Below are 14096 nucleotides of genomic sequence, written 5' to 3'. Positions count from 1 at the left end.
CGATTCTGATGTGAGGAGAAACCATGGTCGCTTTACCATGTATGTGGGTGGAAAAAAGAACTATCTTCTAAGTGAGAAGCAATGCATAAAAGTGCGAGGAAGCCAGCGAGTCAAGACAACTGACCTATGTTTGCTAAGCTGAACAGACCCAACGAAATGGAGAATTGCAGCAGAAAAAAATTTATTCCACATTCGTGTTGCAGAGGCGAGCGCAAATGGCAATACAGTACTACATAAAACGCGCACAACCTTGAGGAATATGAGTGTACAGTAACGCAGGAGACACTACATTACTGCGTTATCAGCGTTGGAGGCGCTCTGGGACGAGTTTGTGAGGTACTGCATTGCGCTGGAGACGGTATGTGAACCTGCATGTGGGATCCTGGGAACAAAAGTTTGGGCAATGAGAGTAACATTTACGGAACCATTCAAATCAGTACAAAGCACAAGGTACAAAGTAGCATAAATGCGGGAAGGCGTTCACTCCGCGACTGAGTCTTAGAATATCGTAAGAATACAACAAGTAGGAAGCTGCGAATTATATATCTCGATGCATATATCCGCAGCTCGCAAAATGGACGCCGGTGTATTGACTTGGCGACCAAGTAAGAGCAGAAAAGTAGCAAGCGTAAGTGGCGTTCATATGCAGGACCGCAAAACGCTTGCCATAATCACAACTAAGAGCTCTTGCTATCAAAATAACGCACGTACCTAGCACAAAATGTACACTTACCCAGTGTATGAAGTGTGTGAATTAGGGCTGCGGTGGTGACGTTCGTTTTCGGTTATATATTCTTTGCAATCTTCGCACTTACTACACTTTCCCCTGAGAACACCGAAAATATCCTTGTTTGCTAGCGACATCTAGCTTTTCCGTTGTTCCTGACTATACTATGATAAACGCGAGGAAAACCGCTGATTAAAACAGATTACACTTGTTAACGGACGGACGACGAGCGTTAAGCGTTTCAAGGAAACCACTCTCAGTGTGGATAGACCTAGACCAGGCTCGGCTACGCAGCGAAATCGGAAATCTTGGTGGTTGCGGCATTGACAATGGTTTTCCACCCTTTAGAAAGAAACATACTATCAGTATTCCAGACTGCGAACTTATAATCTGTGTTCATACAGCATTGATAACCTGTAGTCGACGTATAAATGACGCTGAAACAGATAAAAAATAACAGCGTAGATTCGCAACTGTCGTCTCGAATGGGAGGCTGAAACGCGGCATTATGCTGAAAAACAGAAGGAAAACAAACGATAAGAAACTAACAAAGAAATTATCGTTGAAGATTTCGCTTAGAAGTTACAGTGTCGGAGTAGAGGGTACATTTATAAGTTACAACAAGCTGTTTTTGTTTTTTCCGAGATGTAACTTCTATTCGTGTTGTAAAGACATGACTTTGGTCGCTTTTAACCTCTAAATATACGTTACAGTGGTGTAACCTATTAGAAATCTCGAAATCTACGTCTATATAGAAGTTACATGTTTCTAAAAGTTACAATAAAAGGTACGGGTTTAAGAGTGTATTGCGCCGCTCCGCCCTGTACAGATGACGCGATGTGTTGATTCACAGATAAGCGAACCAGTTACATAACTTCGCGAATTCCGAGAATGCGGACGTCGGATTTGCAAGCACCGGCACCGGACACCAGCAATCTCTTGCGCTTCCGTTCCTCAAACCGGCGGACTGCAGTTGTTCAGGGACGAATAACCATAAAAAAATAAAAAAATGGCGGAGTCACTTTGTAAGACGATGTGTCACGAGCGACGACCACGCCTTCGTCGAGTGTCCATGGACCACCAGCAGGCCAACCGAGGGCATTTTGTCAACGGCGACACATCTGCAACATCACATGACGCTCGTAAATAAGTGTCTGAGAGTTGGAGAGCCTAAGTTGGTAGAGTGCTAATTTTCAAATGCCTATTCTAATGCACACAAAAGTGTCACACAAGTTTTAGGCATCACAAAGGCGTCATCGCTTTTTGAGTCATACGGCCTTGCGTCCTCACTATGAAGCTCATAATAACATCTTTACCAAATTACCGCTAGCAACGGAAGCTTTCTCGTTTCCGTTATCGCCTCCGTTACTGGCCCACATACAGGGTGTCCCAGAAAACGTGTCATTGAATTATAATAAAAAAACTACGCCACCTAAAATCATGCGGTCAACGGCATTGGTTCTTATTACGTTTTTGCCACCTTGTAAAGTTAATGTCATGTACCCCAAGTTTAATTATGCAAATATTTGCGAACTGAACTCAGAAATTTGCCAAGGGAAGGTCACTTTTTTACCCCACCAATATGAAGAGCGTGCCGAATTCACTCAAACTCATAATAATTGTCAGTGATATTCACGAGCTATCACATCGGAAAAAATAGCCGAATATCATGCCTTTCGGAGCACCGGACCATAACGCGCGATGTCTTTTTGAGCGCAATCGCTCGCAGTCCGACGAAAGGAGGTTCCGAAGCCAGCCCACAGAGTGATAGTAGAAAAAGTAACAGCTCCTAAAATTGGGAGAGGGAACGCAGTATCCCAGCGAAAGTCGGACGTGATAAGCCATGCCTGCGTTATCTCTTTCTGCGATGCCGGGGTGGGCTGGGTTTCCAACCTCCTTTCGTAGGACTGACAAAGATTGCGCTGAAAAATTCATCGTGCGCTGTTCTGTGCGACCTCCGTAGAGCATGATGTTCGGCTATTTTTTCCGATGAGATAGCTCCTGAATACCCCTGTCAATTATCATTAATTTGAGTAAATTAGACATGCTCTTCACATTGGTGGGGTAAAAAAGTGACCTTTACTAGGCAAATTTCCGACCTAAGCTCGCAGAAATTTACATAATTAAACTTACGTCACACAACATTCACACGAGGAGGTGGCAAAAACCCAGTAAGAACAAATGCCGTTGACCGCATGACTCTAGGTGGTGTAGTTTTTTTATTATAATTCAATGACACGTTTTCTGGGACACCCTGTATGTCTCTGTTTCCGCTACCACCATTGTTGTTTTCGTTGGTTTCCGTTTCTGACTCTGTTTTCTGTAAAGACCTCACTTCCTGCCGTTTCAGTCTTATTTTTCTTTCTAAGTAATCAACGTAGCTAGCATTAACTAAACTCAAACTTAACTTAAAACTAAAGTTGAAACATCACCGCTACGTATATATTCAGAAATCTATTTTCGGTGCTCCAAGAATACATGCACACAATTTTTCTTGAAAGAATATCCATACATGATTTCCTTGAAAATGGTTTTCGCGAATGTTGCTCATGCTTACAACTTGCATGCCCTGTGCACCATTTGCTTATATGTTCCAGTTTGCCGTATTTACCGTATTTTGCTTTTAGTCCCGCGGTTCCTGCTCCTGGGAAGACTTTTCCCAATCTTTAGGTTAATTCATTCTGCTGTATTTAGAAATTTTTCTGCATCATTCAGAATAATTCCTGAAAGGGAAGGGGTAAGGGGTTGTAATAATCCGGGTTTTGCAGTACTCGAATAATTAGCGCAAATTATTTTGGTTCCTGTTCCTATTTCAGATATTCTGTGTGTGCAATATCCGTTTCTGCTTCTATTACTGTTACCTGCCATATTTCCGATATGATACCGTTTCCTGCTACCGTCTACGACTAGCAGTGTGATAAAGTATCCCCTGGGGCGCCGAAGCACTCCACTAATTATCACTAAAATAATGTTAATGCTATCTGTTCAATGGAATCTTGCCTTATTGTGGATCTTCTGAATACCCGAAGGGAAAAAAAACAACAGCAAACGAACCAACCCCGAATGATGCGTAACACTTGCCACTCAACTGATGAAACAGCCAAAGGGATGCCCCACGTAAATTGGGTGAAGAAGATCGCAATGTGATTACCATGGAGATAGTCACAGAAGACCGCAAGGCGCATAAGCAATCATCTAAGTCCTCATATCTGCCCCGTTTCTCTTGAAGCTTGATGTGTCGACGCAGCATGCGTGACCCGACGAGTTCGATTTTAATTTACATGATGCATTAGGAACCTCAACACGACCAATTTCCGGCTAGATAAGAAATAATTCGTATAGCACGAAGAACACAACTGATCACATCTTTTTTCTTGCCCAACTCACATGATAAATATTGGATTACCAGAGCGGAGCGATTTTGCAGGAAGCACGGTCGAAACAGCAGTCAGCTGAACACTCACTGAAACACACATAATTTGCGTTATGAGCATGTCATACGATGACGTTTTATTTTTACTCTGTAGTCGTCGATCAAAAGGCATAAATGCGTCCCTGACACATAACTGCCATGCAGTAGTTCTATTGGAATCATGTACCACCAGCGGAGAAAGGCTAAGTGTAACTCAGGAACACGGTAAATGAGTCGTTAAATTCTGTCCAGCCTATGGTAATATTCGACCGTTGCTTGCTTCTTCTAACGCCATACGACACTCATACGAAGGGTATCGCGGTGGTACGGCGATAAGGGGCAGGGGGTAATGTCGATATTGGCTCGCCGTTGCTGACCCCACGCAAGGGGGCATCGTCACGACTACAGACAGGAAGGCATGCCATACTTGCACTGTATCGCCACCAGATGATGATGGTGATGGTGATGACGATGATTCAATTTTAATGACGCAAAAGCATAGGCTGTAGAGCGCCAAAACAATGATGAGGTGCAAACAATGAGGAGGCAGAAATAAGATATTTACATGAGAAATTGATGGTCTGAGTCTGGCACACATAGAAAGGAAAAATACATACAAAGCCTCAAAGTGCCTAAGAAATTAATGATGTAAGATGGAAGTCACTGAAAAGGTTAGCCAGCTGTAGGACTCGAGCCCACATCTTCTGGATTACCGGCTTAGCTCAGCTGGTAGAGCACTGGACCGGTAATTCAGAAGATTTGGGTTCGAGTCCTACAGCTGGCTCACCTTTTTAGTGACTTCCATGTTTCATCATTAAGATATTTAGCCTAAAATATATATACTGTAGCGGAATAGGGTGATACACAACGAAGTGGGTGATCGTTTCAACCGGCAAACAAGAGGTCATTGGACGATGGACACTCACATATGATAATATTGCAGTTGTCAATGAATGCTGCTTTGAGTGAGGACTTTGGGCATGGGATTCCGGCAAGAAAGTAAAGAGCAGAAAGAAAGAAGGAAAATAGCGGCAATTCCCCATGCGCATGGCGCGTCTCCTAAATCGAAGGAGCTGGGTACGAAACATCAGGGAAACGCTCAAGGGATTTGGGACTCACACAGAAATTTGCACAGACGGATCAAAGTCTAGTGCAGGAGTGACCTGTGCCAATGACTTCTGGCACATGAATGAGGTCACAGAATGGTCATGGTATATATCTTTACCGCAGGGGTTTACACCATTATCCTTGCACTTAACTACATTCTCTAATGTTGCATCAGGTCCTCAGTTATATATACAGATTCTTTAAGTTCTGTTAATGCTATTTGTAGCATACACAAACGAAACAATTTTCTGATACAGCGTGCACAATCCTTAGTCAGCATGACACTAAAGAGGGGATATTCAGTTATTCTATGCTGGGTGCATACCTATACATCTACAGGCATACGAAGCAATGAGTTGTCGACCGCTCTGTTGCAGATGCAGCTTCAAAAGACATCAGACCTTTTCAGATACCCATGCAAGATATCAGGTCGGCACTTAGGAAATTACTGTACACAAAATGGCAAAGCTTCTGAAACACCCGGATACACAACAAGCTACACTTGATTAAACATCACATCCAAAGTTACGGATAACGCCAAGAAAACCGCCTTTTGAGTGTTATGCAAACGCGGTTGCGGGTAGGGCATAGCTTCCTCACACACAAATTTCTACTCTATGGAGAAGAGCCGCCGCAGTGTGCGCACCATAGGTGCGCACTGTGGTGAACTCCTCTCTGTCATGCACATAGTTATCACCTGCCCACACCACGAAACCCATCGTCAGCATCATTTAACATAGTTTTACACATATTGTCTGCCTCTTCGTCCAGCGCTATTGCTTGGTGATGAGAGGCTATCATGCCTTTTAGTAGAATTTCTTTTTTTTAAGATAGTTCGATTTCAATCACAGTGTTGGCGCATTATGACCTGTGTTGTCAATGGCCCATTAAAACTCCGATCATCATCATCACATTGCTATATGTTGAATCATTCTTTCTGAGTTAATCGGGTACTAACAAGTGCACAAGGCGCGTCTTTCTTGCACTGTGCCACGATGCCGCAGGTGAACGTTTTCTGAAAATAATTGGCACCGAAAATTACATGATAACTTCGGACTGACACAATAGTCATTGCGCTTTTTACTGCTTATGCGCCGCCCGGTGTTCCCTGCCAATAATAGTCACACGTCATGCTTACGTCACGCCCCATCATCTACTCGAAATATGGGACGCTTATGTATTAATTTATTGCAGTATTGGGAAGTGACGTGAATTCGAGACACCTTTTTAGTTTAAAAAGCCAAAACAACCAACTTCGTACCGTACCAGGAGCCCAAAAACGTACCATTCAACAAGCTAACCACGTTTTCCGCTGTGATGTTCCGCAAGGATGTTCCGTGATCTTCGCCGAAGCCATCTCACCGGTCTCCAGTGAATGCAGCGTTGCTTCACATGGGAGATTCGTGACGTGGCTCACCTCCATGAAAGGAGGGAGAGAGCCCGACTGGCCATATGCTTCCTCAATTGTTTTGTCTCTTGATAAGTACTCTAAGTACTCTCGCTTCAAGTTAAATAATTACGTACTCCTAAATTGTGAACCGTTTCCTTTTCTGGAGCGTGATAACTGACGAATGCTTGGTGAACTCCATACACCCTTTTCCAGGCAGCCACATACCCAGCGCTACTGCCGCAAGCACAAGCCAGAAAGGAGGAAAGCGATACCAGGGAGGAAACATACAGCCCGTGTGCTTTCCTTCTCTCTGACTTGGGTGACCAACCGTTACTATAGTGTCAACACCTTCTTACTATTGGGGTTGTGAACATAGCAACGATCTGGCGTAGTTTATTCTGTGATGTGTATTACCGCAAATAGAATAGAATAGAAAAATAATTTAATGACAAGAAATGGATTGCCATGTTTACTTTATCATGTTTTTGCACAACAGAGACAAGACGGCTGAGAGCATCTAACTTTTAATTAGGCGAGACTTTCACGCGGAAGGCTGCACTTCTCCAGGTCTCACATCAGGTTACTAAAGAAAAGAATATATAACACATGTTGCAAGGTAGAGAGCAAGAAGAGATAGGGTTCGTACAAACATACAAATAAAAATAGAAACACATATAATAAAATTAAGAGGGGGTACGACTCGATCAGTTTCAAACAGACAAGGGATGAGCTGTGTAGCACATTACGTGAGTGACCACGGTGGCCAGGTCAGTATTTGGTACAAAAAGCATTCACGGGCGACACATTCAGGGAAACAGTGCTACAGTGCCTTGTCAACTTCTCTCTTGCCGGCATGAAACTGATGGAGCTGTACCCCCTTTTTATTTTATTATATATGTTTGTATATTTATTTTTATGTTTGTACCAACCCTCGCTCTCAACCTTACAACGTGTCTCATATATTCTCGGATTTTGTAACTTCATGTTAGACCTGAAAATGTGTAGCGTTCTGCATGAAAATCTCGTCTCATTAAAATTTACATACTCTCAACCGTTTGATTTGTGTTGTCAATCATCTCTGTCGCGGGATACTTGCACATTGCTCTTCTACGTACTATGATTTTGCAGTAAGATTATGGACTTTGTATAAAAAGAATACACAGCACTGCTCAGGTATTTTTGCCTAGTGAACAGCACCCACTAAAAATATATCAATATGGCACTGCCCACAGTAATGCACCAAGTGCAACACAGTATTGTAGAATGCAGATATTTTAGCTTACATGCCAAACCAGTACCACTATCCAGTGTGAAGTTGTGAGAAATAAATAGTTCCCATTTTTCTTAGCTATCAGAATACAGACAGTGAATTAATAAGAGCAGACAATGTTAACATGAATTATGGGCAATTCTTCAATTAAACACTCACAGATAGTAAAGCCTCCTTCCCCAATGGACGTTGATAACAGTGAAAATTCTAAAACGTTATCGGAGATGACATCAGCTTCTGCGTGTCAGAAATGATTGTATGTCCAACAGTAATCCAGCTAACAGTAACAAGAATGTGCAAAAGGCAAATTAACTGAACTAATGTAACGTACCTTCTATGTTAGACAGTGAAGCGTGTGCCACCCCATCCACAGGAACCAGTGTTTGGACAGCAAAAGTGCTTGCACTGGAGATAGCAGTTAATCGGAATTGCGACCTTTGTTTTCCACCCTGAAAGCAGAGGTTGTAATGTTGAGGGCAGATTTAAGAGTGGTGCCAAGATGTATGCATGAGAGCTCCCATGAAAAGTGGAACATAGGTGAATACTCAAATTATAACATCACATTGCCATACCTGTTGGTGGCAGCTAGACTGCAACGAACGTGTCAGCAATTTCTTCATTCACCAGATGCAAGCCAGACCCTGCCTTCAGCGTGCACCTGCGGTAATAAACAAGTTAGATTATCAATACTGCAGTGTTGTTAATCGTGGCTATATCAGAGGAAGCGTAGTAGGACAGATGCAAAATCGATTCATTAAGCTTCATATTTTTATATCTGAACCTCGACTTAATTTTTCTCTCGTTTTTTGCCTTGATCCTCCGTGGCACGTTCAAAATTTGTGTGACGGGCATCTCATTTCAGACGATTTCGTGGCGAGATTCCAAATTGCCTCTGGAGTCGCGCGTCTTTGGAGTGGAAACCAGACCGTACGGCTGTCGCTGTCAGCCAGGAGCTTGGTATTTTGGCAACTTATAGTAGGTAACACTTCAATGCTCCGATGAATTGTTCTAACGGCGTAGCACCCGTCGCATTCTCGACAACTTGGCCGTGACATATCACGTATCATATCGCTTCAGCTCATAAAAGGCAAGGTCAGCACAAGGAAACGCGCTTTCCAAACGACGTCGTGCCAAATAAATGTTCAGACATGCTTTGTTTCCTGCTTAGCAATAACATCTGTTTGCCAATGAACGATGCACAGAGAACGAAACCAAGGAAGCCAAGTGGCCAAGCCAACAGTCCTTGCCAAACCAAAGACAGGTAAACCTAGAGCAGTGACATCGGTGCGCCCGCGCGCAGGGTGTGCCGACGGTCTGACGTGGGGGCGGGGAAACTATTTTTTTTTTCTAAAACCCTTCAGACAGTTGGGCCAAGATATTTCGCACACATATTCAGTGTTCGCTACTGAACACACAGCGCGAGTATCGCTCAGTTCTGCAGCACTTCAAAATCGGCATATCTGACCTTTAAAAGTCAGATATGCCGATTTTCTGGGTGGAAAACGAAGGCCGCCATTTCGATTAACTGCTATTCAAGCACTTTTGCTGTCCGAACACTGGTTCCTGTGGATGGGGTGTACAAGCTTCACTGTCTGATATAAGAGGTATGTTACATTAGTTCATTTGATTTGCCTCTTGCACATTTTTCTTACTGTTAGCTGGATTACTGTTGGACATACAATCCTCTCTGACACGCAGAAGCTGATGTCATCTCCGATAACGTTTTAGAATTTTCACTGTTGTCGACGTCCATTGAGGAAGGCGCCTTTACCATCTGTGAATGTTTGATTGAAGAATAGCCCAGCATTCATGTTAACATTGTCTACTCTTATTAATTCACTGTCTGTGTTTTGAGAGCTAAGAAAAATTAGAACTATTTATTTGTCAATATTTCACACTGGATAGTGGTACTGGATTGGCACGTAAGCTAAAATACCTGCATTCTGCAATACTTGTGTTGCACTTGGTGCATTACTGTGGGCAATGCCACATTCATTACATTTTTAGTGATCTACTGCACAAATACTGTCTGCATACTGCATACATGCCGTTCACTAGGCAAAAATATCTGAGCAGTGCTGTGTAGCCTTTTTATCCAAAATCCATAATCTTACTGCAAAATGATGCATGCAAAAAGAGCAATGTGCAAGCATCTCGCGATAGAGATGATTCACAACAGAAACCAGACGGTTGAGAGCATCTAAATTTTAATGAGACGAGACTTTCGTGCAGAAGGCTGCACTTCTTCAGGTCTAACATGAAGTTACAAAATCCCAGAATATATAACACATGTTGTAAGGTAGAGAGCGAGGGTTGGTACAAACATAAAAATGAATATACAAACATATATAATAAAATAAGGGGGTACAACTCCATCGGTTTCAAGCCGGCAAGGGATGAGTAGACAAGACACTGTAGCACTGTTTCCCCGAATGTGTTGCCCGTGAATGCTTTTTGTGGCAAATACTGACCTACCCACCGTGGCCATCCATGTATTGCTATACAACTCATCCCTTGTCTATTTGAAACTGATGGAGTCGTATCCCCTTTTTATTTTATTATATATATTTGTATTTTTATTTGTATGTTTGTACCAACCCTCATTCTCTACCTTACAACATGCCTTACGTTCTGGAATTTTGTAACTTGATGTTACACCTGAAGAAGAGCAGCCTTCTGCGCGAAAGTATCGTCTCATTAAAATTTAGATGCTCTCAACCGTCTTATTTCTGTTGTGCAAAATCATTATAAAGTAAACATGACTGTCCATTTCTTGTCATTAAACCTTTTTTTTTTTCTACAGTGGTGAGCAACCCTAAGGGCACATGCAAGAAAGGGAGTCTCTTTGGGATGACGAACCCTCATCACCTCATCAGGATTCAGTGGTTGATGAATGGTCCATGTTCTCAGGCACTTGGAAACTTCAGCAAATAATTAATGAAAAAGCCAGTCAGTGCTAGCACCAGGGATTGAACATGGACCCTCCTGCTACCTGTCAAGGATGTTACATTTCAAGCACTCATTGACTTTTCATGCATTACTTGTTGACTTTGTCCCGAGGTAGAGCTCGCCGCAGCTCATTTGCCTATCTGTCAGTGTTGCGGCTTGTGTTGTGTTTTTCTGTTTGTGTGTTCCAGACTCAGAACAGTTACTTTGGATCAGGTCAGGTACATTTCATATCGACATGGCAACCAGGAAGCGGTGTTTCTCAACACAACTTAGCAGTGGCCTTCCTGCACTACTGCTGCGGCCATTAAGCGTGTATGGAAAGCCGCAAATTATATTCACTGTACTTTTATTCTGTGCTATGTCATCCTCTTCAAGCTCTGTCAAAGGAGCGTGTAATGCCACACAATGCAGTAATATAGGTCAGTACTTCCTTAATGTGGGAGGAATGGCAGCGCATGAATACAGGAAGGAAACTGTCATGTTATGACAAGTGTTTACGTATTGTACATTTAACTACTTATTTTGTCCCTTAGCTTTTACTAGCGTATCGTGTCGAGTCATGTAGTATTAATTTGGAACATGTTCATTTTAGTAGCCAGAGCAGCTGTTACAGAGTGAGTCTTTTCCACCGTGCCCCTGGGTTTTCCTCCCTGATGCTACACATGTTAGGGATAGGTTTTAGAACCGGTAGATCCAGCCAAGTGAGAATTGCTCTTCAGGGGATTATCACGCTGGCAAATGAAACATATGGTTTAAATTATTTAGTGGACAGGAATTGCGTAGCTTCACACAAATCTACTATACTACTATGAAGTAAGAGTGGTTTCAAATCTAGCGTTGTTGTGTTCCTGACATTATCACACAAGATCTAGGATCCGCTATGATCCTTTATATGGGGGTACGTACAGTGAAATCAACAGATGTTATTTAGAATTCTGTGTTTCCTACTGTGTTGAAATGGGGTAGTTTGTATCTGAGAGCTGTAGTGAAACAGAGGCAGCCAAGGACACTCTTTTGATGCCCTGGAGAAACTTGGCAACACATTGTAGGGACTCTGGATGCTCCCTAAATTTTTAGAACACAGAGATGGCTGCGTTTAAACAACAAGTGGTTAGAGAAATCCAAGACAGATACATGTGTAAGCAGTCCGCTGTTGGATTTGCTTTTGTCAGAGATACGTTATCTCAAAGGGGACGCACGGGCACACTCAGAGTGATACTACAGCTGAGGAGAGGGGGAAGATATATAACTCTTTTTTTTTTGTTGTTGCCTGTGATCCTGTTGGTTAAATTATCATTTGTTTAGCAGCATGTCCGTGTATATTCCAGAGTCTGCTAATAAATATAGCAGCTGAGAGCTAAGAGTAGTGTTGTAGCTGTCTCATCCTGTCCTTGGCTGCTTGTGTTTCACTATGGCCATGTTTGCTATTCAAAAAAAAAAGAAAATGAGAGAAAAAAGAAAGTCCATAGAAAAACACGAAAAGCGCGACCTGGAAAGCAGCCTGTTCTACTGCTCACACGGAGGCAATGCAGTGAGGTACCATGTTCAATTCATGAACTGTACATAGTAGTACGCATCACAATGGCAATCCAATTATTCAGATTTTTGTGGAACTGTCGGGTCGCCACAAGTAAAGGCACGGAGAACACGGAAGCAGTTGAGTGTGTTTAAAAGCAATCTATTTACTTCAACGGTCGGAGGCCCACTGGCCTGTATTTACAGCTTTTCAGCCGCAGAGCGCGGCAAGGGAAAAAGGGAAGCGAGAGGAAGGAAAGAGAGGACGGGAGCGCAGTGTTTTCTGAGAAGGAGAAAAAGGAAAGTAAAGATAAAGAAAACCGTTGTACATCTGGCATTGCGACCGTACTTGGCGAGTCGCTTTATTACTCCCCCTCTAGTGAGGAAACGAGCGCGAAAACAACAAAAAGATTCGTCAGTGTCCGAGCACAAGTCTCTGTGGCTACCGCACCCGTCTGCCGGAGCGGGTGATATAGGGCTCTTCTGCATGTGTCCTCTGCGCTGCAGGTGGCTTGCCGGCGGGGTTTTCAAGACGTGTGGTTGTCTTTTGTTGAGGCAGGGTTCGCGTTCTGTAGCTGTTCCCGTTGCCAATTATTACTGACTTTAGTCTGTCACCACTGACGACTTCGGTGCGTCCGGTGATAAGTATAGTAAAATGCTTCCGGCTGCGGTTGAGAACGCGGTATGGGCCGTCGTAGGGGAGCTGCAGTGACTTCCTGACTGCATCGTGGCGAAGAAAGACGTGCGAGCAAGATTCCATTTCCGGGCTCACGAACGATGCCTCGTTGTCCAGTGCTCTTGGTTGGACGGCGCGTAGTGTCGCCATAAGTTGTTGGAGTTGGTGGGTATAGTTAGCAGGATCCGGAATCTTTGCTGCAGGGAGAGGTGTAATAAACTCGCCAGGGAGACGCAGCGGTTTGCCGTAAACGAGCTCCGAATCACTGCAGCCGATGTCAGCTTTGAGAGCTGTTCTTATGCCGAGCAAGACAAAAGGGAGGGCACCTGTCCATCGAACATCCCCACGAGCCATGATAGATGACTTTAGCTCCCTGTGGAAACGCTCGACGAGGCCGTTTGAAGCTGGATGGTAGGCTGTCGTGCGTAATCTGTCGCATCCTATGATGTTAAGAAGTTCTTTGAAGAGGGATGACTCGAATTGGGCGCCTCTATCTGTTGATGGTACACCGAAGCGAGCAACCCAGGTAGAAACGAAAGTGCGGGCCACCGTTGGGGCGGTAATGTCCTCCATGGGCGTTGCCTCGGGCCAACTGGTGAAGCGGTCTACCGCGGTGAGGATATAGAGGTAGCCTTGGGATGGGGAAAGAGGACCCACAATATCTAAATGAACTCGCGCGAAGCGTGCTTCTGGTGCCGGAAAGGTTGAGATGGGGCTGAACGTGTGACGATGAATTTTTGAGCGCTGGCACGCGTCACATGTGCGAGCCCAGTGCCTGACGTCTCTGTTCATTAATGGCCAGAAAAATCTTGACGTGATGAGTCGTTGGGAAGCTCTGATGCCAGGGTGGGAAAGGTTGTGGATGCTGTGAAAGGGTCCTTTCGAAAGGCCAGAGGGATGAATGGTCGGGCTTTGCCAGTCGATGTTTCGCACACAAGGGTTGTGTTCGAATCGGGAAGAGTGATGCTCTGGAAAGTCAGGGTTCCTGGAGTACTTGAAATTTTGGCGAGTTCTTGGTCACCTTTTTGAGTTTCAGAAATTGCGTTGCAG

The 14096-nt window shown here is 43.8% G+C and overlaps 1 long non-coding RNA gene across 1 annotated transcript; it reads right to left on the bottom strand.

Annotated features, from left to right (window-relative positions):
- Nucleotides 1-1564: 1564 nt before the first annotated feature.
- LOC135383227 (uncharacterized) lies at nucleotides 1565-9455 on the bottom strand. Its single transcript, XR_010419759.1, has 3 exons — nucleotides 8479-9455; nucleotides 8238-8355; nucleotides 1565-1848 (listed from the first exon to the last, which is right to left on the bottom strand). It is a non-coding gene; the product is annotated as an uncharacterized LOC135383227 (long non-coding RNA).
- Nucleotides 9456-14096: the final 4641 nt, after the last annotated feature.

Source organism: Ornithodoros turicata, chromosome 2 (genome assembly GCF_037126465.1).
Source record: "Ornithodoros turicata isolate Travis chromosome 2, ASM3712646v1, whole genome shotgun sequence".
Taxonomy (NCBI): domain Eukaryota; kingdom Metazoa; phylum Arthropoda; class Arachnida; order Ixodida; family Argasidae; genus Ornithodoros; species Ornithodoros turicata.
Note: the sequence above shows the minus strand (reverse complement) of the source record. Positions and strands in the feature narration are given on the sequence as shown.